Genomic DNA, 24270 nt, shown 5'->3' on the forward strand with positions numbered 1-24270 from the left:
TAATGAAGATGTTGAACAGGATGGGTCCCAGGACAGAGCCTTGAGGGACCCCACTGGTCACGGGGCACCACGATGAGTGACTGCCATTGATTACAACCCTCTGGGTTAATCTGCTGTGATGGTGGCAGACTAAGAGTGATGTTCTGGTGGTAATACAGTAGCTGGAAGTCTTTTGAGACCAGAATTATTTTCAAGGTCTTCAACAAACTACCAAGTGTATGGGCACATGTGTCCGGGCATGTGCTTTTGTGTGTGTGTGTGTGTGTGTGTGTACACACTTGCACAGCAATTCAAACACAGACTTAGATAAAACATATATATGTTTTATTTTCTGCCTTTGTTACACATCCATTAGAGAGAGATTATAAAAATGTAGTCTATTAGATTATCATAAAGCGCATATATATATATAAAGTCTGTGTTTGAATTGCTGTGCAATCTACAGCTAGCTGTGTTTGTGGTATTCCTTCCTACAGGGTTAGCTGCAGTTTTAGATAAACTGCCTCTTCCCCTCTGACACCCCTAGCTAACCAGTGCTATCAGTCTGAATTTACCTGATCTCGAATCTAACAGAAAACTTATGATTGTTAATAGGTGGGTAAAAGCCACAGAGCCTGCAGTTACCATGCCAACACTGTTCCCTGGGGCTTAGCCATGCAGAGTTGAATGCTGTAAAATTAAGCTTTGCTCGACAGGGAGGGAGGTACCATTCCATGGGGCTGTGCACTACATGAAACCCCCAAGTAGATTCTATGCTGCAGTTTGTATATTAATGTTGTACATTAATTCAGTTGTTTTGTTATTTTCTCCCCTTCCTGACTCTTACTTTAGCTTTCACTTCATATGATAACATGGGGAGGGAGTCTGTATGTCAAGAAATAGGGCATGTAATTTCTTAAATTTTTATAATCTCTCTGTCATGGATGTGTAGTAAAGGCAGACAATGAATTCTAATTCTAATCCTGTCTTCAACTCAGTCATCCTGACACAAGCAGTAGAGCACTTGGAGCAAAATCTTGCCCTCGTTTACTGTGTGTCAGCACAGTCCCATTAGTCATTAGAAGCTCCACAGGGTGAGTGAAGCCTTGCATGGTAAAACTGCAGTAGCTTTTCTCCCATCAGGGACCTTTTGATCGTGGCAAAACTTATCTCAGAGTGTGCCTGTGTTTTTGATGCATAGAGTGTGAGTTAACTTAAACACAGAGCTGTACAGTAGAAAGCTGTGCTAAACAGGCAACAGAGATATTGAGATTAAAGATTGAATGTTTGAATGTATAGGTAGTTGCACTGCAGTGTGACGCATTACAATGTGTATTTATCAAGAAAAAACTACAACCAAATCTAAAAGGCCAGAAACACAAATACTGGATGTAGTGACTAAGAAGTATCTTATTAACTGTACTTACGGGGAAGGATTTAAATGCAACTTTTTTAAAAACAGAAATTTTTGTCTTGTAAACAGCATGTAAGGAGGTAGATTTGGCTCCTCCCTTTTACTCCCTATCTTGTTGATACCCAATGGCAAAATACACACTCATTCTAGCCTGTAGTCTTCTAGCCTATAGTTAAAGCTCTCCAAACAAGCTATCTGAGAGCTAAATTAGGTGTGTTTGGTCCCAGCCTGGGATGAGAGGTAGAGGTGCACCAATACATTGGTCCAATATTGGCTTAGTACTGATATAGAGAAAATTATCTATATTAGATATCAGCTCGATGGGGCCAATAATTTGGCTGATAAATGCCTGTGCTGCACGCAGCTGCAGCTGCAGCACAGCATGGACCAGAGCCACAGCATGAATAGCTACCTCCAGCTGGTAAGGGAAGGAGAGGGGGAAGGGGCATGGAGGGGCAGATCAATGCCCCCTACGGTGAAGGAGGGGGCAGGGGCAGGTGCTGCCCAGCCAGGATCGCAGGGGGCATGGGACAGAGTTGCAGCTCATGGGGTGGGGGCAGCTCCCACTGCTGCTTGCACCCCGGGAGGGCGGGGGCAGTCAGGGATGTGTCGCTGGATCTTTGAGGCACGGGCTGCAACTGCAGGATGGAGCTAGAGCTGGTGCTGCATGGGGTTTTTCTTTCTGGGGTAGAAAAACCTGCTTGGAGCAGGCTCTGGAAGCACTGGGAGGACGCTGCAGCCACCCCAAATATTGCCTAGCTCCACTCCCTGCCCTGCACTGCTGCCTGGAACAGCCCTGGCTGAATACCCTAACTCTACCCAAACGCTGGGAAAAGCTAGGGCTGTGCCCCCAAACCTCTTCCCTCCCCCCTCCCCTTCCACCACACCAGACTTACCACCTGATGGCAGCTGTAGTGGATATCAGATTGGTATTGGCTGATATACCTCCGTAAGTATCGGCTATCGGTATCAGTCCCCAAAATCTCTATCGGTGCACCCCTAATGAAAGGTAGTACAAAGCTCCTTGTACAGGGCAGTGTGGCAGGGCACTGCAGGTGTCTGCCACTTTAAGGGCCTGGAGCTGGTAGCTGCCAGGTGCCTGATGAGGGCAGCCATTTTGAACCTAGGGCTGCCCATATAAACAGAGCAGCTCTGCTGCTGGAGGTCAGGCAACAACACTGCCTGGCTGGAGGGCTGCTGGTATCATGCAGAGGTAAGGGAGGGTGTAGGGCATGGTCAGGAGGCTCCTGATCCTAGGTATGACCTAAAACTGCACCCTGCCAGGAGTGGGTGGCCTGGTGGGGCTCCTAGTGGCACGGCAGCCCCCAGGAAATGCTAGGCCAGTTAACACCCCAGTGAAAGGTGGGTTGGGGCACCTTAACCCCTAGCCCCCACAACTGGGTGGGTTACCCCTTGTTTGGAGGGCCTGGAGGGTGGACCTCCGGAGAGAGAGAAAAGGCCCTAGGCTCAGGCCTGTCTGAAATTCTCCTGACTGGTTGATGCTGGGGCTAGGACTGGCAGGGTGAAAGGGCCAGGGGCCCACCACAAGGGCTTGAAGGTCTAGGGTTCTGACTGGCCTGGAGGTGGGCCAGGGCTAGTGAGCCAAAGGTCCCAGGGGGACCACACCTGAAGGGGAGGTGGTTCAGGGAGCTATGCTGCCTAGTATGAAGGTGGATGAGACTGCCTGATGAGAGGAATCCAGGTGGGGTTCAATTAGGAGGATTCTGGGGCCCAGTGTGGGGGATGGTGATGATGGTAACATCGAAATGCCATCGGCGAGGCTTGGATTGCAGTGTAGGGGAGGAATGGAGCTGCAGATAGCGCCCCCTGACATTGGGGCAGGAAATGGGCAGCCTCCTGCTAAATTACATCATTTAATTAACAACAAGGTGAGAAGGCAGGCAGTTAGCTGAGAAACAGGTGGGCGGGCCACAGTTAAATTGGCCCTGAGAAGGCCCCCTGTTAGATTGCTCTCTGAGCACCCTTCCCAAGCTAACATAAAATAGCATACCTCCCTAGCAAAACTACAGAGTTTGTACCAGTACAGTTAATGGGGATGCTTATAGCCTTCTTGAAACACACAGTTCTAGTTTAGTGTACAGGTCTCTCTTCTGTATTATTCAGAGTTATACCTTGCCACATAAAGTACCTGCTAACATTTACACCAAGTCTCTCACTACTTTGCAAAAATCCTTTTTATAAGTAAAGCAGTTTTAGTTTTTCTGTATGTATTCTGAAGGGGAGAGGAGCTTGTGATGTGCAGATAAAACCATTTGTGGCCTTTCAAATAAACTAGGCTTTGTTTATCTTAAATTTCCTGGAAAATGCAGAGATTTGTTATGTAAGTGGAAATTCTGTGGGATTTTTTTTTGTTAATACTTTTTTGATCACTCTCTAAAGAAAGCTTTGTGCAATTTAAAATCTAGGTTGGGAGATTTCCACGAAGACGGAGTGTCATCATAGTGCTCGTGCATCTGCAAAATGTGCTAGCTTTATTGAATTTTTGTTGTTAGATTAAGTAAAACTGTCTTAGGCTGAATAGCAGCTAATTTAAAACCTCTGGACTACAATGGTTTTACACCTCAATTACACTGATTTTACTTAATAATACATGAAACAGTATAGAATGAATACTAAATGCATTTAAATAAAGCCTTGGGGAGGATGTTATTCAATGTAGTAACAAACAAGAGTTTTTTTTCAATTTTTTTATTTAAAAGTAAAAATATAACCAAGTTGTCAACTCTCAGTCGAAAGCTAATTAAACAAATAGGGAACATGGATTTGTAAAAGAAATTATTTAAATGTATACATGCAGCTACAACCACAAGCATCAGCTGGCAAAGAGAATTTACAATGTGGGACAGGATTTATATCTATCATATACAATTCATTATATTGTAGGTTGCCAATAAAAGTTTAAAGATGAATTTAATAAATATTCCACAAATAAGAAATAATTCAGTCAGAAAATATTAAAGCCAGCAACTATCATCTTCAGTGCTTTCCTGTGAGGCATCAGCCTCACCTGGATGTATATTTTGGACAGAGCGACAAGAAACCTGTCATACACAGGAAGGAGAACAATCACAAGGTAAATCTAATTCCCAGGCCACCTCTCAGTTAGCTTGTTTTGGGCATGCAAGAATCTTGCTTTAATGACGTGTATGTCTTAAAGGGGACCAGATACAGTACTTCTTACTGGGACTTGCTGCATAAAAAATGTTAACATAGAGTATTCAAAAAGCTGATAGTCAGGTGATAAACTCTAAGGCCATGTCATATATTTATATATAATGCACACGTAACACACTTACCAGCCTGCTGCCTACTAAGCTATCTCCCTGGGACTTACTCTAATGTACAGAGTTCTTGAGCAGCTGCTCAGCCGTTTATTGCAGCGGGTTTATACTCTTCTTGGATGGAATTAAGTGTTAGGCCACTGACAGATTTTCCAGGAGTCATGGTAAATCTCAAAATGTAGAAGTTCTAAATATCTTGCAACTCTAGGTAATTAGAAACAGGAACTTTATATCATTGTGATGAGGAGACATGTCTCTTCAGCAGGATTCAAATGTGGAAGTACTGAAACTTTAGAGTTGATATTGCCCCAATACTGTGCACAGAAGAGCTATCTTTTAAAAAACATTATACTTCTGTGTTTTTCCTCCATCTCTGATATTTATATAGTTGGAATCTTGGCAAGTGAGACACCAGTAAGATGGATACAAAACTAGCCCATTATTTGGGGAGATGTTGTGAATACATAATAATATGTAGGTATATCACCATTTGTGGTGACCCATGTAACTTACTCACGGCTGTGTCACTTGTGAAAACATGGCAACCTATACTCACTAATAAAAGCTTTATGCTACATTGATATATATTCCTCCTATAATATAAATATTGAGATAAATTTATCTTAATACGATTATCAAATAGTATTGCTAGCACACAGTGGCTGCATCTAAATGAGATGCTGACTGTGCAGTTGTTACTGTGCAGTCATTTAGTTCTTGCATAATGAAGTACTAAATGACTGCACAGTAACTGGCATTATTGCACAGTAGCATCCTGGCATCGTTGCCTAGTAATGCTTACTGTGCCAGTAACTTGTTACTACTGTGCAGTAACATCACATCACAGTTCATGCCCGGTGATGCTTCTGAGCAGCAGTAATGAGCTACTGAGCAGTCAGTGTCATGTGTAGATGTGGCCAGTGGCAGATGTACAGGACAAAACAGGCTCTGTACATGCAGAACCACCCAGTGGTTGCATTGTAGCTCAAAACTAATCATGTAAGAGAGGCAAGTGGATTTTGGTCAAGCTTCTGTACAGTATGTTGCCATTCTTTAGTGTAAATATGTAATTGTGTTTGGCAGGGTGATTTACCCACAATAATAAGCCACTAAACTTTGAGAATAATATACATAAAATGCAAAATTTTGAGACCTCAACCCTTCACAATAAGGGGATGCTGAAACAGCTGAGAGAATAATATGAAGTGATAACTTCTTCAGCTTTTCTCCTTTTCATGGAACTTTCTTGAATGGATCAGGTTGTTTTCCAAACTGTTTGCAACTTTTTTTTGCTCAGTATTCATGCTATTTAAAATCTGAAATTTGAGGTATGGTGGTTAGCTGTGATTAGTCGCATGGTTTTGTTTACATTTGCTGGAAGCATAACTTTTTATAATTGGGTCTGTAGGGCAAAACTTTCTCTTTCTTTAAGACATGTTTTAGCACAGACCTATCAGGGTTGCAAACTGGTTTAGCTTATCATAACTGTTTAATATATTCTGATCACAACAGATTTGATGATGACAAACCACATGCAAACATTTAGCTTGTTACTGTTAACATTATGAAAATGCCGAGGAGTCGGCAACAACCTGACACTGCTATCCTTGGGAGAGAAATTGTTCTGGGTTCTAAACTTATGACACTGGGACTGACTCCCATGGTATCCCTTGGACAGCTCACATTTTTTTTTTTTTTTAACAGCTCAATGTTGTTAGTAAGCTAAATCTTGCAGTCAATACTCAGATGAATCTTCTATTGAATCAGTGCCACAACCATAAAAGCTGCTATATTATATGCCTGCTAGTGCAACATGCCACCTTTCCTCACATGTATGTCCTTACTCTGAATGTGCTGGCTTACATTGTTGTCATGCTTGTTTTTGTGCCTAGCTGGAAAACCATAGAATAAACTGTTTTAACTGGTATAATAAAATTCTAAAAAAAAAAAAAAAAATTTAATGCACCTGGCTCTGAAGGATCTAGGTATGATGGAAACCAGTAATAAGCATGTCTTTGGCTACGACAAAGATTTTCAGTCCTAGCCTAGAGCAAACCTAGGTAAAGACAACACGTTACTGTTTATATCCTTCATTGTTAGAGCAAAACAGTTCAAAACCTGATAGGATTGGTAACTCTGTTCAGTACACCTGCCTTCCACTAAAAAGGAAATTAACTTTGTATTCTGATGCATAAGTAGAGCTGTGCTGCTGAATTAGAAAACATCAGCTTGCCTCAATATGGAAATTAACCACCTGATTGAAAGTGTGCCTTTATAAATATTAATTCTAACTGTCTTCTAAAAATAGAAGGCATGTTAAAACATCAAGCTAATAAACAGATGGCCCCTCCTTAGCATTCAGTACTCTTTATCCACTCTATTTTCTACTGAAGACGTTACAAGAGGAACCTGCCACTTGACCTTTACCTCAGTTGATTAATTTGTTGAATAAGGAGCAGAGTCTGGATCCAAGGGTGTGCTGGTGTGCTAATCCTACTGTTTTGAGCTGTTTTGGGATTTTAAATCATGGAAAAAATGTATTTATAAATTGAATATTCCTTTTAAAAAAAACTTTAATTTGGGAAGAAAATTGAAGTCCAGAAAAGGACTATGCCTGACATTGGGGATCATGTTAAAAGTGTCATAAATAGTACTACAGAGGGCTTGTTTGTCCTGAGGCCTCTATTTAAACATTTAAAGCCAGTACTGCAGAGTTCTGTGATTAAGGCCTCCCAAGATAACAGTAAGAACTGATGAACTTCCATACACAGCTCTGGAATTCAATATGAATTTCCATTTGTCATTCACTCCAACTAATTACTTAGAATTAGATGCTGCTTGAATTGGATCATAATAAAGGGCTATTAGGAAAATCTTTGTTAGGAGATTTTCATAGCCTGATCATAACTGCAGTTGATAAAGAAAATTTTTAATTGGGAGATGAAGTTCTCTGAAGGATTCCTTGAATAGGTCTAGATACAAGCTCTTTTGCTTCATTAGAGAAAAGAGATGCATCTACTATGTAGAAAGCTCATTCTAGTCTCTTTCTGGCAATGAGTCTTGCTAAATATCAGCAAATGAACCCTGAATGTCATCTATGCAGTGTTTATACTGGTGACAAAGTAAGACAATACCTATGCCAATAGAGAAGTTATTTTCAACCTGTGGTCCATAGCCTATGTCTAAGGGGTCCACAAAAGATAACTGCAATCAATCAAAAGTATGTGAATACCCACACTTACAATTCAAAGGGGTCTGCACCTCCATTCAAAATTTTTCAGGGGTCTGCAAATGAAAAAAGGTTGAAAACCACTGCCATAAAGAAATGGATGCTTCAAATTAATTAGTTGTTTGTTCCTCTCAAAATGTAGATGGCTTTTCTTGGGTAGGGGGAGGGAGGGGATTGTTTGTTTTCTTTGTTTGGTTTTGGAAGGTTCTGAGGGATTGCGGGGGTTAACACTACTATTGTTTTGTTATAGTAATATGTAAATGTCAGAGCACATGGAGACGTTTATACAAGAGCTCCAACTACCTGCAACTGAATACATGTGGTTAAATTACTACCAAGTAAAATACAGTATAATTTTCATGACTGTTAATACAGTGCATCCTTGGTTCAGCATGGTTTTTGGAACATTACCAAGACAATGTACTGTTCTATACTACACAACATGTACTGTAGCTTTCTTTGAGTTCTTAATGGTAATCACCCTGACATTAAACTCTAAATTCATTGTATATAACTGTTACGTATTTAGTCCTACTAATCAAGTCTATAGTAGTAGTCACCTTCAAAAATAAAAACAATAGAAAAAGAAATAGGAATATATAAGCACTGGTAACCTACTTGATGTGACAGCAACCATAGAGAGGGCTCTTGCCGATCAGCAAAGGCATGATTACATGAAGGAAGCAATGAATGGAGGGAAAGGAGGGAGTAGAAAAATAAGATCAATTAAGAAGGTACTGGGTTCATCTACACATGCAAATGCTGCTGGATGGGTTTACTCTGGAGTAAACACACCCATGGCAGGCATCCACATATGTACCCATTTGGCTCATTGATCAGGGGCAGGGGGCATGGAAAGAGTTGCAGGGGATGGGCAGGTCCCAGCCCCCTGCCCTGATCTGTCAGTTGGGGCATGGGGCTGGGAAAAAGCTGAGGAGCTAAGACTTGACCCTAACTGGGCAGTTCCCAGCCAGCCCCAGGCTGTACAGAGAAGTCTGCATATGCAGCCTAGAGCTGGCTGGGGACTGCCTGTCCACTGTTAAGCTACTATATCTTTAATATAAAATCCTGCAATATACATTATGAAATTGTAGTTCTGTAATAATTGTCATATTTTAAAAACCAAGTCAAAATGTAAGTCAAACTCTACGCCAGAGTTCAAATTCCTATTTTCACCTATTTAGATTGCACATTCTTTAGGATAAGGACTATTTCTTGCTACATGTTGCATTCTGGGATACAGACAGAAATGAAATAAAAAACTAATTAAGAATCATTCTGTATTCCTATGGCAACTTACATTTCAATAACACTCTGTGGCATTCTTAAGATTTTCATTCTTATTGCTGGATGCTGAAAGCTCCTGATCAATCTTTCTTAGAAACCTGCTGAGTTCTTGCCAAAGCTACCTAGGCTTGGCATCAGCAGGTGAAATTTTTAACGATCCTGTCTGATATATAAATCACTGAGAAGGAGGTGAAGGAAGTCCATAAATGTTTAATAACTTCTATTGAACAGATAAGCATAAATCTATATATAGTCATAGAACTTTTCTGTCTTTACAGTGGTATTTGTTTTGAAAGCTGTGTGAACAATATGGTTAGTTCAGTAGGACACTGCATGCTTTTCCTTGCAGTCAGTCTCAGAAACAAAAGTACATTTTGCCTCTCATTAAATAGCTCACTGTTTCATGTGGCCTCTAACCAAACTTCTGTATTTATCATTTTCATTAGTTTTCCCAGCATTCTTTCTCCCCTAAAGAGGCCCCTATAATGCTTATGAAAACCACAGCAATGTAACATGGTGTTCAAAGGCATTGTTGTTATGATAACATACCAATTTGTTATTCAACTTGCTTGGTCTGTTCAAGCCAGGTCTGTCTTAGAAAAAACGTACCTGTGCACCATTACTCATTTCAGGATCCAGTTCAAAGTTGTCCTGTAGGATGGTAAGGTCTCCTATACGTATGTTTCAGTCTGGTTTACCTTCATTGCATTTCTTTACTTTCCTTTGTCTCTTCGTGGCGTCACTAACAATTCTCAGATGGGCTTCTTTTCAGTATTTTCTCTGATTTGAAGTAGAGAACTCTATGGCTTCTATTGAAAACTGTTTTCATTTAGTTTTCCTTTGACCTCCTTTCGCTAGATATTTAAGTGACACTACATTGTGTGACAGCAACAGGGAGAGAATTTGAGAGACTCATCAGGGCGCATACAGCCATTGGTGTAGCTATGCCAACATAATCTGCTGAAATAGGCAGGGTAAAATGCAGTAAACAGGAATTTGCTGTGGTGCAGATTACCCTGGCTTCAAGTAGTACAAGCAGTATGTATAATTTTAAAACGATAGCAAAAAGAACAGATTGTCCAGGAACTCAAAAAAATATTGGAAAATGATGTTTATGGTCTTAGTTTTTTATCACCTCAGTTAACAGAAATAATTGTATAGGGGTTAGCTCCCTATTGCATCTATTTTAGTGAAGCAGAAAGGAACACTAAAGAGAAGAATAATTGGTGAAAAAGAAATCATGTCTTTAAAGGCAAGGGAGGATAAATTCTGTTGCCATGTAAGTAAAAAGATTCGAAGTAAAATCCTGCAGAATTTCAAATGAGACTCTTAAGGGAAATAGGACTAAAAATGAAGAAAAAAGGACTACTACTACTATCTGAATCGGGAGTATACATGTGTCGGTGTAATAGTGAGGAATATATTGCTCAAGAAAAATGATTTATGCAGATTGGCTACTTCATTAGAGCTGGTTTATTTGAGATAAATGACAGAAATATTCCAAAAAAAATTATAAGAAACTGCCATGGCTGAGTGAAAAAAGAAGCCAAAAATATAGCATGAGTTGAGAGCCCTGTAAACAGACTAAGGCACTGATCATAAGGCATTTTGACAGGAATTGTAAATGCAAAATGACAATTGAAATACCCTTTTTAAAGTCAGCACTGGACTTTTTCTATTCAAAGGGAGGCTTAACAGTGTCTCAGAGGAACAATGGTCATATGCTTACGTTAGAAAAAGAGCCAAAGATGGTACAGGAGGGTGCAAGGTTCAATGAAGGATCATTTTGTATAATAAAAACAAATTTATTCATTATGGCATGTTTGGGAGGTAATTGCAGTTAAGGTAACTGACAACCTTGAAAAGGAAATGAAGACAACTGGCTGGAACCCCCTCTAATTCTGTATTTACAGAATAGTGCTGTAGGACTGGGAAAAGTCATGGATACTGATATACTCAAAGGCAAACATTTTTGTAAAATGATTGTGAAAGGCTTGTGCACACAATCTGCTATAGGACCTGTGTAAAGACCATACTTTTTTGTAACATTTTTCTGTTTGCTTAGGCTTTCTCTTTGTTATTCCTTACAGAAGTATAGTTACTACATGGAATAGACGAGATTTATAAATAATGCCCATATCCAAAGTAGCTGCATCTGCTTATCACTGACAGATTCAAAGGGCCAACCCCCAAGAAGACACGCTTGGAAAAGGATTCTTACAGCAGGGAAAGCCTTTGCTGGGGAGAGTCCATAGAAACTCTCATCATCATGAGGCTTTTCTTAGGGGATAAGTAATTATTTATTTTGTTCATTTGTTGTTGTTTTGTGTCTTGATTTAAGTTAAAAGGAAGTGTGACCTGTTGTCCTACCAAGAGAAAAAAATGCCACATGTGAAAATCAATATAGTTTTACTCAACTGTGACATCTCAGCATATGAGAGAGTACAGTGGCGGTATTGTATGTATGATGATGGAGTCACAGCTAGTAGTCAAGACAATTATAATTTAAAATAGCCATCTGTAAATGGCTGGATTAAGTGGCCTTGTTTATGTGAATGTGAATCCTTCTTGTACTATCTGATATTCCTTAGTGCGTGAATAAGACCTCACCATTTTTGGGCATTCTGGGCTGCTATTCTGGCACAGGAGGAGGAGGGTAAGGGGAGTTGTTAAGAAGAATAAAGGTACTGAACAACAGAAAGCGGTGATTAATCATATGAAAGAATAATTGTGATGAACAACTTCATTTCTCACCACATTTTGCATAAGATTCCCAACTTTGCAGCTGATCTTTCTCTATATTAGGCTGACTCAAAACCTTTGTTGTTAATAATACATCTCCAAATAACTTCTCAATCCAAACTATAGAGAAGCTTTGGTGCACAGTCAAAAGAGTCCTGAGCAGCTGTAGTTTACTGCAGCTTGCTGCTGTACCTTCAGGTGTTGCAATGGCAGAACATGAATGTTTTGTTGTTTTTTGTTTTTTGTTTTTGTTTTTTTTCAATGATGGCAAAGTAAGTGGTACAAATTAGATCCATGTCCCCAGAATCAGTCTGCGTAGCTTGCCAGCTTGCCTCAGATTCACAGGAATGTGATATGGTTCTGTTGATAGGGGAGTTGGAGTCCCCTCAAACGGCTGATATGCAGAAAGCTGTCACACAAACTTGGTGTCTGTTGACTCAGCACTAGAGAACTGGGGTCATTTCAGATCCTTGTGTATTTGACAGAAACTGCCTGGGAGCCCACATTTGTGTCCTGCACTAAAATCAAGGGTGGTGCATCTCTCCCTAGACCATCACTTCCCATTGATTTTTTTGCTGTACTCAATTGTTCGACCATATTTGGTGGGAGTGAGGTGGGCTGGATTAAAATCAAGGAAATCTGGAAAAAAACAGCTGGAAGTACACTGTACACATGGAACCTACTGAGGTGGCAGAAATGTAGCCCTGCTTTATGCCTGCAGAGCGCTAAACTCAGAACTACCATCATGAAAGAACAGAAGTCATTACTTCACTGATAGCTGCAGGCAAAGCCTCAAAAGTTTAAATAAAAAGGGAAATGCTTGGAAGGAGAGTAATGGAAACCAGCCAGTGGTGTTGAAGGAAATAAATGCTAGACATCAATATCTTACTGAGAGCAGAGGTCATGAATAACTTTTCCCCCATTGGTTCTTCAGACAACATTTAAGGGTCTACTAAGTATGAATACCCTGTAAAAATTGACTTGTGTTTTCTTTACCCATAGAATCAGCTGAGATTTTACATAAGAGCAAATCAGTGAGGTTGGAAGGCAGCAAGTTACCAAGCTATTTTTGAGGCTAGGTCTGCCCAAGGTAGCAAAGAGACGTGAAGATCATACTCCCTTTATTCCAAGAAAATGCAGGGGAAAGCAGATATTAGCACTCTTGGCATCCATTGAATTTTCTCTTGGAGACCAATTGTAAGCTGATTTGGAGGTTGCAGAGGAAGCCTGCAGGTAGTAGGTGCATGGAACAAACACTATTTGGCCAAATCCCCTCCTGGACAGCAAAATCCATTTTGGGTTGAATAGCTTCAACAGAAAGAGCTGAGAGATTCACTCCCCCTTCCTTCCCCTAATAACATGTAGTCTGGTGGTTAATGGAAAATGTGTATATCAATTCCCTCAGACTATGAAGCCTGAATCTCCCACTTCCTGGGTGTGAGAGTTTTTGTATTTTATATCATAGCGGAGTAGCACTACCATTACCACCTTCTCCTCAAGCCATCTTTTAAAAGGAAAGAGGGAACCTGGCTCTTTGTCTTTGAAAGTAAAAGTTTCAGGCAATGGATCCTAAGTGGATGGAGGCACATCGAGGCAGCTCTGAGAGCCAGGATTTAAATTGCAGCCCTGTGCTTGCTATTCCCTATTGGCTCCCTGTTCCGCATATTGACTCTTTTAGATGTCATTCTTAGGCCATCCGCACTCTCTGTGTGCTGTTTAAGGAACCACGGTGCCTAACACAGTGTTCTGGATTCCTCTCTGGGTGTATTGCAGTACCTGATTTATGGGCAGTTGAGTTTTGGGCGGGTTTTTTGTTGTTGGTTTGTTTGTTTTTTCCTCAATGAATTTAGTGCTCCTCCTCTCTGTCCCAGAAAGGAGTCCTTGTTTCAGTGGTGCTTTTTTCTTGTTTTCTTGTTTTCTAGGGAAAGACTGTAAGTGAATAAAATAGCTAAAATTTGGAGTGCTCGAGATTAGTACTTGAAATTCTGAGTTCATGTGTAAAGAAAAGACTAGGATATGAAAACAAATTACAACTCATTGAGTTCCTGTGGTTAGGTAAAAGGGAACACAGCATGTCTCAGCACAAGAAGGGTGATGTAAGAGCTGTGTGGGGGGTGGAGGTTATTTTCTGGGATTTTTTTATGGAAAGAAAAAGTAGCCATATGATAGTAGTCTCACATTTATACTTTGCAGCTTCTCAGATATGCTACAAGGAGCAGCCATCATATAGCAGATCAAATTAATGCATCAAAAAAGTGTCATACATGCATTAGCCTTTCCTTTTTTGCACAAAATTTACCTAATTTCACCCTTGTCTGTGTATGAGATTTTAATTCTATGCAAGCTCTGTTCATTTTAATTAGCCACTAGTCTGAGAAATACTACATGCTTTCAGTTAAATGTGAATACCAAGCAACTGCAAGGTTTGTTTAAAAAGCATTGCTGCTATTTGGCATATGAATTTTTGATCATAGTGGTTTATATGCTTCTTTCCAAAGAGAGGATTTTCTATAAAATCTTGGTTATTGGGCATCAGCTTCACACATGTTCCCATATGACCCTTTTTGAAAAAGCTTGCCAATACTTGAAGAATAATCAGTTCCCTATGTCTACCTACACAGATTTTTTCTAAAATAAAATTGTGTCATGTGAAACACATGAAAGGGTTGCTATAGCAGCTATAGATCGAAAGGACAGCAAAAGTGGCAATAGTCTCTCATTGATATATTCTTTAAAAACTATTGTTTTGTTCACAAGGCTATAAGTGGCAATATTAAGAAATGTTTGTTTTATCTATTATATAAATCCACATTTTATGTAAAACATAATCTGCTATTAACATATAATTTTTGTGATTAAAAAAGTAAATGAAGCTCCTGATTGTTACCCTCTACTGGCTAACTGAGATTCAAAATAGCCTACTGGACTGAATTTTACCTTTGTTACATCAGGCATAGACTTTGCTGTAGTAGCTGCTGTATTCCTAGGGGTCAGTTAGAATGCGCCTCTGCTGCAGTTTGGGCCACATCCAGAAAGTAATTTCTATAACTAATAGGTTGAAATTGCCTGGGAGTTTCCATAATCCTGGTACTTAAACTGAATAAACAAGCCATTGAGTTCTTACTATTCTTTGACTAAACTAGTTTCAATCCTCCATGACTATGGAGAATTATTCATTTGGGTGTCCCCGGCCGGAACCCTTGTACACAATACACTTTATTTCAAATTCAGTGTGCTCTATTCAGGTGTTATCTCTATCCTTCCATTTCAACGCAACTGAAAGACTAATATACAGCAGGGTGCAAAAAGGACTTTGAAGCAATGGCTTCAACATGTACTGCATTGTCTTCTGCCTTGGAAGCCTAAAGATGGATTGTTTTCTTAAATTCTGCATTTTGGACATGTGGCCTCCTATAAGAGCTTTGAACATGTGGCCTGCAATCATATCTTTGAACAGACTCTTTTTTCATTCTACTGATGATGGAAAGATATCCTTTCATAGTTGGTAGGGTCAGAAGGGACCTGAGCAGATCATCAAGTCCAACCCCCTGCCATGGCAGGAAAGAGTACTGGGGTCAAACGATCCCAGCCAAGTGATTATCCAGCCTCCTTTTGAAGACCCCCAGGGTAGGAGTGAGCACCACTTCTCTTGGAAGTTGGTTCTGGATCCTAGCCGCCCTGACTGAAGTAGTGCCTCCTGATATCTAGCCTGAATCTACTTTCAGTCAATTTATGGCCGTTATTCCTTGTTACTCCCAGTAGTACTCGGGGGAACAGGGACTCTCCCATTGCCTGCTGGTCCCCCTTGGCCAGTTTATAGATGGCCACCAGATCTTCTCTCAGCCTTCTCTTGTGGAGGCTGAACAGGTTCAGGTCTTGTAGCCTCTTCTTGTAGGGCCTGCCCTGCTGCCCCTGATCATACGAGTGGCCCTCCTCTGGACCCTCTAGATGCTCTCCACATCCCTCCTGAAGTGCGGCACCCAGAACTAGACACAGTACTCCAACTGCGGCCTGACCAGTGCTGCATAGAGGAGGAGGATCACCTCCTTGGACCTGGTCGTGATGTATCTGTGGATGCATGACAAGGTGCGGTTAGTCTTCCTTGCCGCGTCCCCACATTGGCAGCCCATGTTCATCTTGGACTCAATAGTGACTCCAAGATCCTTTTCTGCCTCTGTGCTGATGAGAAGAAAGTTCCCCAGCCTGTAGGTATGCTGCTGGTTCTTCCTCCCCAGGCGCAGCACCTTGCACTTGTCAGTGTTGAATCCCATCCTATTCTCATCCGCCCACCCCTGTAACCTGTCCAGATCTAGTTGTAATCTGTCCTTCCCTTCTATCCTGCCCACTTCTCCCCACATCTTCGTGTCATCTGCGAATTTGAACAAAGTGCTTTTCACCCCCTCATCCAAGTCGCTGATGAATGTTGAATAGTGCAGGCCCAAGGACCAAGCCCTTCGGAACCCCACTGCCCACATCCGTCCAAGTCGAATAAGACCTGTCCATCACCACTCTCTGGGTGTGGCCCTCCAGCCAATTAGCGATCCATCTGACTTTGTAGGCATCAATACCACAGTCACCTAATGTTTTAATGAGAATGGGGTGAGAGACTGTGTCGAAGGCCTTCCTAAAGTCCAGGAAAACTATACCCACCACAACACCTGCATCCAAGGATTTTGTGACCTGGTCATAGAAGGCCACCAGGTTGGTCTGACAGGACCTGCCTCTGATGAACCCATTACACAACATTATTGTCTATTTAAAATAGTACTGTAGATAAAAATGCATGTGTACAGACTGAAAGCCCATTGCAGTCAGCACTTGTCAGATGGTATAATGTGTCCTGATCCTTTTTCAATTAGCTGAAGCTGTTAAAGCTTTGGACGTTATGTTTTTAGGTATTTAAAATCATCTTATGTAGCAGAAGCTGGTACAATATGTGTTCCAAACTCTAAAGATTAACCCTTTTATACTACCTTCCTGTGTTTATAAAAAGATAATCTAATTATAATCTTTTCTAAAGTCCTATCTAGGACCAAATTCTGAGCTTTATATTAATCAGTCTTCTTCATCAGCAACCTTTCTTTGCCTCTTGCTCTAACTTTGGACTGTAGGATTGTATCTAGAGTATTGTCGTATGTGCACTTGCTATTTCTACTGGGATGTTTCAGTATCTGTAGCAGCTTGCTACTTTCTCACAACTCAAAAGTTGTCTACTAGCTGACTTGGTAGAGAAATTGTACTTTTTGTTGTGGAAGGTTTTGGACTTTATGCCCATTAATGCCCAGATTATTTTTATTCAATACAGTTGAATACAAAACTCTTTAGAAACTGGGCATGTTCCTCTTTTTTTCTTTTTTTAATTTCTATTGATACGAGTGAAGTAGGTCAGCCAGTGTCCAGAAGGAGGATATCTTGGTGTCATTCTTGTTATTAGATGCTGAAACACTTCTATCAGGGTTATGCACTAGTTTTGCCTTTGGGACAAAATGCCTCAAAAGCAAAACAATCCCACCTCAGGTATTTTGTGTAATTGGAGATGTGTTTCACACTTAATGCCAGGAGAAAGCATAGATCTGTTGTTGTCTGTGCAAAAGTGGAGCAGAGCACTGACTTGTAATGATAGGAAATAGGCAGACCAGTTATCCTAAACAACTTCACTATCAGTGACTTCTCTACAGGGAGCACTTTTAAAGGCAGAAAGAGCATATAGGCACATAGCAGTCTCTTGTGCCTTTGAATATCCATCATTCCACTCATCTGAACAGGTTTCAAACCAGTTTCATAATTGCAATACAAACTTTCTTAATCTAACCAATGGTCAAATACAAACAAAACTGCACCTTCCCAAATGTGATCTTCCTAATAATACACAAAACCACAATGAATGTTTGGATAAGAGGGCCCAGTGTCTTAATTTTTTGAGGAAGAAGTAAATCTGGACAGGAAAACTAAAAGATGTGATGTAAAAATGGCAGTACATCATAGTTCATTGACTACTGAATTAATGTTAGCTTTCTTAAAACATGTACCTTTATTTACTTGCTGTTTGGAGCCATTAAGGACTATTTTTTTTTTCCTACGATGCTTTCCTAGTAATCTATTGCTGTCTAAAACTGTATTTGCTTAGGCTTGAATTGCACCAAAATCAATTATTTTTGTTTGTTGAAGGAAATTACTTTATGTTAGTGTACACATAGGTATCTTATCCATAAGTTCTTTTCTATACAAATCTGCCTATGATCATCAGTGACTGCTATGAATAATTAGAATATGCATCTGACTAAATGCTGCTCTTGGTTATGAAAGCTCAACTCTTTGTCATTCACTCCACTGTCTTATTTGTATCACAGGTGTGCCTAGAACCCCCAGCACGCAATTACACTTGGTGAATAGGCATGTAATCAAAGAGTCCTTTTTCCAAACAGCTTAAAATCTTTCAGATACGTTTTTTAGAAGAGGAAGGTTGTAGTGGATAGTAGGCCTTTCCAAAGTGGCTAATATTCGTTTTAGATTTGGATTCTGCCGATTCCAGGGACAGTGATTCGATCTGGTGATTCAAATTACTGTCCTGAATCGATTCAGCTGAATCCGATTTGGAGAATTGGCTGCTGCCAAACCTCTAAATGAGCCAGGCCCGTCTTGCCCAGCCCTGCAATGGCTGCCCTGCCTGCCCCAGCCCTTTAGAACCCCCCCCCAGCTTACCAGGTGCTGCTAGGTGGGGGGTGATCTCCATTGCCCCCCACTTCCCAGTGCTGCATGGAGGGCTCTGCACGAGCCTTCTGACCCCCACCCCCCTCCCCTAGATGCCCCACAGGTGCCCTGCCTTAGCCAGCTCCGGCCCTTTAAGAAAAAAAAAAAAACCTGAGAAAATCCCTAGACTCACCATTTCTGCTGGCGGGGCGGGGTTATCCCCACTGCCCCCTAATGTTCCACTCCACATGGGGGGGGCTCTGCACAAGCCCCTCAAAGCCCTGAGGCCACTACAGAAGCAATAAGTCCTAGGGGTTTTCTCCCTTTTTTTTTTTTTTTCTTAAAGGGCCAGAGCTGGCCCAGGCAGGGCACCCAATGAGGGACCTGGGGAACCGGGGGGCTCGTGGCTGAGCCCCCCCATGCAGCATGGGGCAGTGAGGGGTAGCAGGGATTATCCCTCTACCTGGCAGCACCCAGTGAGCACCGGGGCTTTTCTTTTAAAGGGATGGGAGCTGGGGCGGGTGGGACAGTTGTGGGAGAGGGCGAGGGGAATGAGCAGGTGGAGCTAGGGGAGCAGGGGGGTCAGGCAGACTGGCAGGGGTCCCTCCTCTGCTCCTAATAATTACCAGCTTAGAGTCGGCTGCAGCTCCCTGCTACAGCCACCAGGGACTGCCTGAATCACTGAAGCTCTCCAAATCTTTTCCAAAGATTTGGAGAGCTTTGAATCATTTCGGACTTTTAAATTGGTCCCGATTCAATTCAGATTCAGAGATTCGGCCACGGAACTGGGCCAAATCTCCTCCAAATTGAATCGCTGCCCAAAGCTTCACACAGCCCTAGTAGACAGCTCTTGATAACAGTAATATGATGGTGTGTTTTCAAGGAATAGCCATGTGTCCAGCACATGCCTGTTAAAAGATGCATTTAAATAATTATTTTGAATGAAATCACCTGAGAATACTCAGTTTGTATATAGTCAGGAATTTTATTATTTTCAATTGTATATTATTGATGCTATAACTATGAATGGAAAAATGTGTTGCATTAATTCCTTTTTTGCTTGGGTAGGGTTAGCAATGAATTTGTTTCCCTTACAATACAGTATAATGGCACAAAATTAATTTTTTTTAAAAATCATAGAAGCAAACATTTTTGTGGGTAACCTGACAAAGGGTACAGTGATTTATAGAAGCTCATCTCTACCTCTCTAAACTATACAATTGGCCTAGTAGAGCATCACCCACAAAAATCGTTGCCACACATTTTTCCTTTGCCATCATGACTATACCATTACCTCAGCTCTACCATAAAACAATTATACTTACATTGTCCAATTAAACCATATGGGTGGACCTGAAACTTGCTCAACATTTACACAAATTGTCATTGATGCACTTCTGATTCTTCATACCATGTGACACCAAGCTTTAGCTAATAGTTTTTCATACTGGACACTAAATATGAATGCATTCAAGCATATTGATTAGCTGTAAGGAGATAAAATAGACTATCCTTTTAATTGCATCATGTTTAACAGGAAAAACTGCCAGTTTCTTTACATATTGCAAGAGAAAAGAAGACTGTTCAAATCATAGTTTGAGAATTTCAGTTTGTATGTTCAAAGCTGCCTTTGAAAGAAATAATGAGCCACTAGTTAGTAGGCTGGCTGCTTAAAAACCTCTGACAAGTCAGAGAGTATTGACAGATTACTGATATATCGTTGTCCAAAAGCACATCTCTGCTATTATAAACTACAAGGGATGCCTCACTTTTCAGTATAAATCTCATTTATATGCGCACACATTCTTGAAGGAAAAAATTCTAGTAATAGAAATATCATGTTAGAGATATTTTGGGTTCTTTCTTCAATTTACTGTTTACAAATGGCATCTTTTGTTCCAAAAGGAATGGGTTACCATAATCTAATAGGCAGATCAAGCACCTACTAGAGTTGCAACTTAGCTGGACTTCAAAGGCGAGATTTTTAAAAGTGCAAAGGACAGCCCTTACTCTGCCCTTGCTTGAATGAGAGCACTTCCCTGTGAAGCCATAAGCATCAGACAGAACAGGGAGAAAGCACCGTTGGGCAGACAGACTCGATTTTTAGCTTTTTCCTGCTGTTATTAAGCCATTGTATAATCACTCATGTAATAGCTTCACCAGCCAATATTAAAAATATATGCAAATATATAAATAAAAGTATATGTACACCTAAATGCTCATTAATTCATACAGATAAAGGAGTGGAAAAGTCAAGCATGTGGTGTACACAGTACAAATTAAGGTCTCACAAAGTAACACCCTCATCTTCCAAGTTGTTCCATGTGGACAGGCCCCAACAGCCTGCCTTGAACCCTGTTGAATTTAATTAGCATTCAGAGACAACATAGGGGGCTGCCCATATGAAACAGTCTGTCCAGCTGAAATGATGGGCAAATGATTTGCTCAGAAACATCAGGTTCTCACTGGTTCTAATCAAAGCTGCACATGAATCTGAGGGGGAAATCGAGCATAATGGCTTTTAAAATAGGCAAGTCTCTGCTCTGAGTTATAGCTAAATAAGCTCTAGGAGATACCCAAACTGCACAGATAACATTGATGTTGCTGCCTTTTATTAGGAGAAAGGAGTTGATGGAGAACTAGGCAAATAAAGTTCTAGTATAAGCAAAATGTTATGAATGGAAGATTAACAGAAGTTTAGGGCTGGAAGGGACCTCATGAATTTATTGAGTCCAGCCCCACTGCTCTAGGCAGAAAGGTCAAGTAACCCCAGCAAGATGTGCATCCAGTCTCCTTTTTAAGATCTCCAAGGTAGGTGCCTACACCACACCTGCTGGGAGTCTGTTCCAGAGTCTGGTCACACAAACCTTAAAGAAGTTTTTCCGTATATCTAGTATGAAACCTTCAAAGCCACTGGTCTCAGTCCTCATTATGCTGGTATTTTTGACAGCAGAATATATTACTAGTCATGTGTGCTTTGCTGCAAAATGAACAACATGCACTAACCAGAGCAACCTATATCAGAAACATATATGCACAGTATGGAACAACTTTAACCTAGTCTCATCAAATGGATTAAGCATTTTGAGTTTTGCAAGACTTTCAATATATCCATCCAGATTACAATAAACAAACAATTTGTTTATCAGATTGGTGGATTACTCTTCTATTACTATGAGATTAGCAAAGTGGAATCAATATGTAAAGTCATGTAAATTGACCTTTGTTCTGTAAAAGTGGAAACCATCATACGGTGCCACCACCATTTAATCTCCTTTCCTGATTACAGTGATGTTTCTCTTTGAGGATTTTGTTGCAGAAAAGACAAGAGCTGTTGAAAGGGTGAAAAACCGTACATGCCATACAGCTCTCAACTCTCCTTTTATTAAAATTATCTCTCATGGTTGCATAACATTTTCATAAGACAAACCACAAGCAGAAGTCACTAGCAACAACTGTTCTTCCAGATTTGTACTTACTTTCATTGCATGCTACTGTCTATGTAGAAGAATGACATACAGACCCTAAAATGTTGAAATACCTGAAATTAAAGATAACCTTAATGCTTATTTACATGCATGAATAAAAGTAATACTATGGTAAGAAAATGCAGGATTTTCAGAAAAGGAAAAAAAATAATACATGAAATAGATTATAAATTCCACCCTGTGAGAAACAAAAATGGATGGAGGAGAGGAAGGAGAAGCAAACACCAATCCTGTTTCAGTAAGTTAAAAGCAGTTTGATGAAACTGGATTTGAGCCTGCTGATGTTTCAGCCCCTTTTCCTCTCAGTCACTATGGTATGTCTCATGGACTGTTATATCTGTTATGACACTTTGGCCTTTTTGACGCACGGATTCAACTTCTGCTTAAGGGAAACTTTTTAGCTGTCAAATGTCAAAGGAAGATGATTTTTTTTTTTTTTCATTGACTCTAGTGCAGTTGCTGAGCTCAAAACTAAAAGTAGTCTAGGATGGAATGGCAGAGATGCCAGAAGCCATATCCTGCTTCCTTTATGCTGACAAGCAGCCCATATTCGTGTCATACATGTATCTGTCGGACATAGGATTTTGACATACTGGTCTGAAATTGATGCAATAGTTTCCAAACTCAGAAGGGAAGGAAACTCTTCCCTCATCATCATACCCTATAGTCCTGCTCTGGAAAGTACATCAGTATTTCTACTTGACCACTGCTACTGATGCCTCAATACCAACCCTAAGAAAAAACAGTATTATTGCTCCTTAGTAAACATAATTTGAGAATGTGGAAAAGGCTTTTTCTTAGGCAGAAGACTTACTGCTGAACTTCTTCCTACATGATTGGGCCTTGTTTGGCCTACAAATACCTTTGTTTCATTCACTTCCGGTTTGGATCAGGGTTCAGATTAATAGAAATCACTTATGTTGTTGACATTATTGCAAAAAAAATTAACTTTTCCTTTCTCAAAATACGCTTCTGCAGTTTTGTGAGTCCTTTCTATTTATACACAATGGTGACTTTAAAAAGCAAAGCAGACTGACTTATTTATCCTACAAACTAGATGACTAGGTGTTGTCAAGCTTTTTGTGGGGGGGAGGTTTCTCTTCTCTAGCCAGCATAACTTCCTGAGTTTGATCTATCTTTCAAAATGTGTAGTTCCTCAAATGTGGTACAAAGATAATTGGATGGAGGTCTTGGCTGCATTTCTAAGGATCAGCATTTCAAAAATATGTGCAACTGCTAGGCCTATTTGAAAATTAAATGCTGTAACTGTAGGTGTAGTGTACCCTGGACAGACTTGACACAAATAAAGCATGTTGGCTGCGCACCTATGTTGGCACAGTTAAGATCTCAAAGCATTTTTTTTAAGTAAGTATTTAATATTGAAATGTTTCTTTAATTTTAAACCTAAAATTGATTATAAAAAATGTGACACTGTTCATTAATTTGTGATTTAACTGGAAGGTACCCAAAAATTTGTATTGGTTTAATTTAAAAACATTTTCAATGATGTCCAGACTACTGTTGTACTTTTACTGTTAGTAAAAATAAAGCTTTGTTTTATAATGACATATTACTTAATCAACTAATAGCTAATCCAGGTAATCTAAATAATACTATATATGCTTAACAGTGTTGTTTTTGTGTGTGTGTGTATACGTGTATATATGTATTAAAAATTCTTTTAAAATTATGCTAACATAACCTGTTCGAGGAATAATGTAGTTAATACCCTTCTATGTCTGGACAGAAATTCCATATTTTGCTAGATCTTTGTTCATAAATCCATTGTCCCAATCATCTCAGTTACAAATTTCAGAATAATAAAATATATGCAAATGAACCTAATAAAATAAGAAATGAGGCAGACTAAACAACAAAAATTATTCAAAACAAGTTCCTCTGCACATTCCGTGACCTGATTATTTTTCTGCACATAGAATTCCCACAGAGACTCCTATGTTTGAAACATTTATGAAGAAGTGCAAAATATGCAATCAGAGAAAGAGAAGCAGACTTTCCATATTTAGAATAATCTTACTGTTTGCATCCAATGCTGTCTCAGGCTGTCTTAAAATATTACCACACAAAACTCCATCTAGCATTTTGATAATAGTAACAAATACATATGTGATGAATATG

General features: G+C 40.1%; 1 protein-coding gene across 1 annotated transcript in view; it reads left to right on the forward strand.

The window, feature by feature from the left end:
• Positions 1-24270, forward strand: part of LOC109310322 (sphingomyelin phosphodiesterase 3-like) — a 250464-nt gene that overhangs the window by 163290 nt on the left and 62904 nt on the right. The window lies entirely within an intron of this gene.

This window comes from Crocodylus porosus, unplaced genomic scaffold, assembly GCF_001723895.1.
Source record: "Crocodylus porosus isolate Cpor-Errol unplaced genomic scaffold, CroPor_comp1, whole genome shotgun sequence".
NCBI classification, from domain to species: Eukaryota; Metazoa; Chordata; order Crocodylia; family Crocodylidae; genus Crocodylus; species Crocodylus porosus.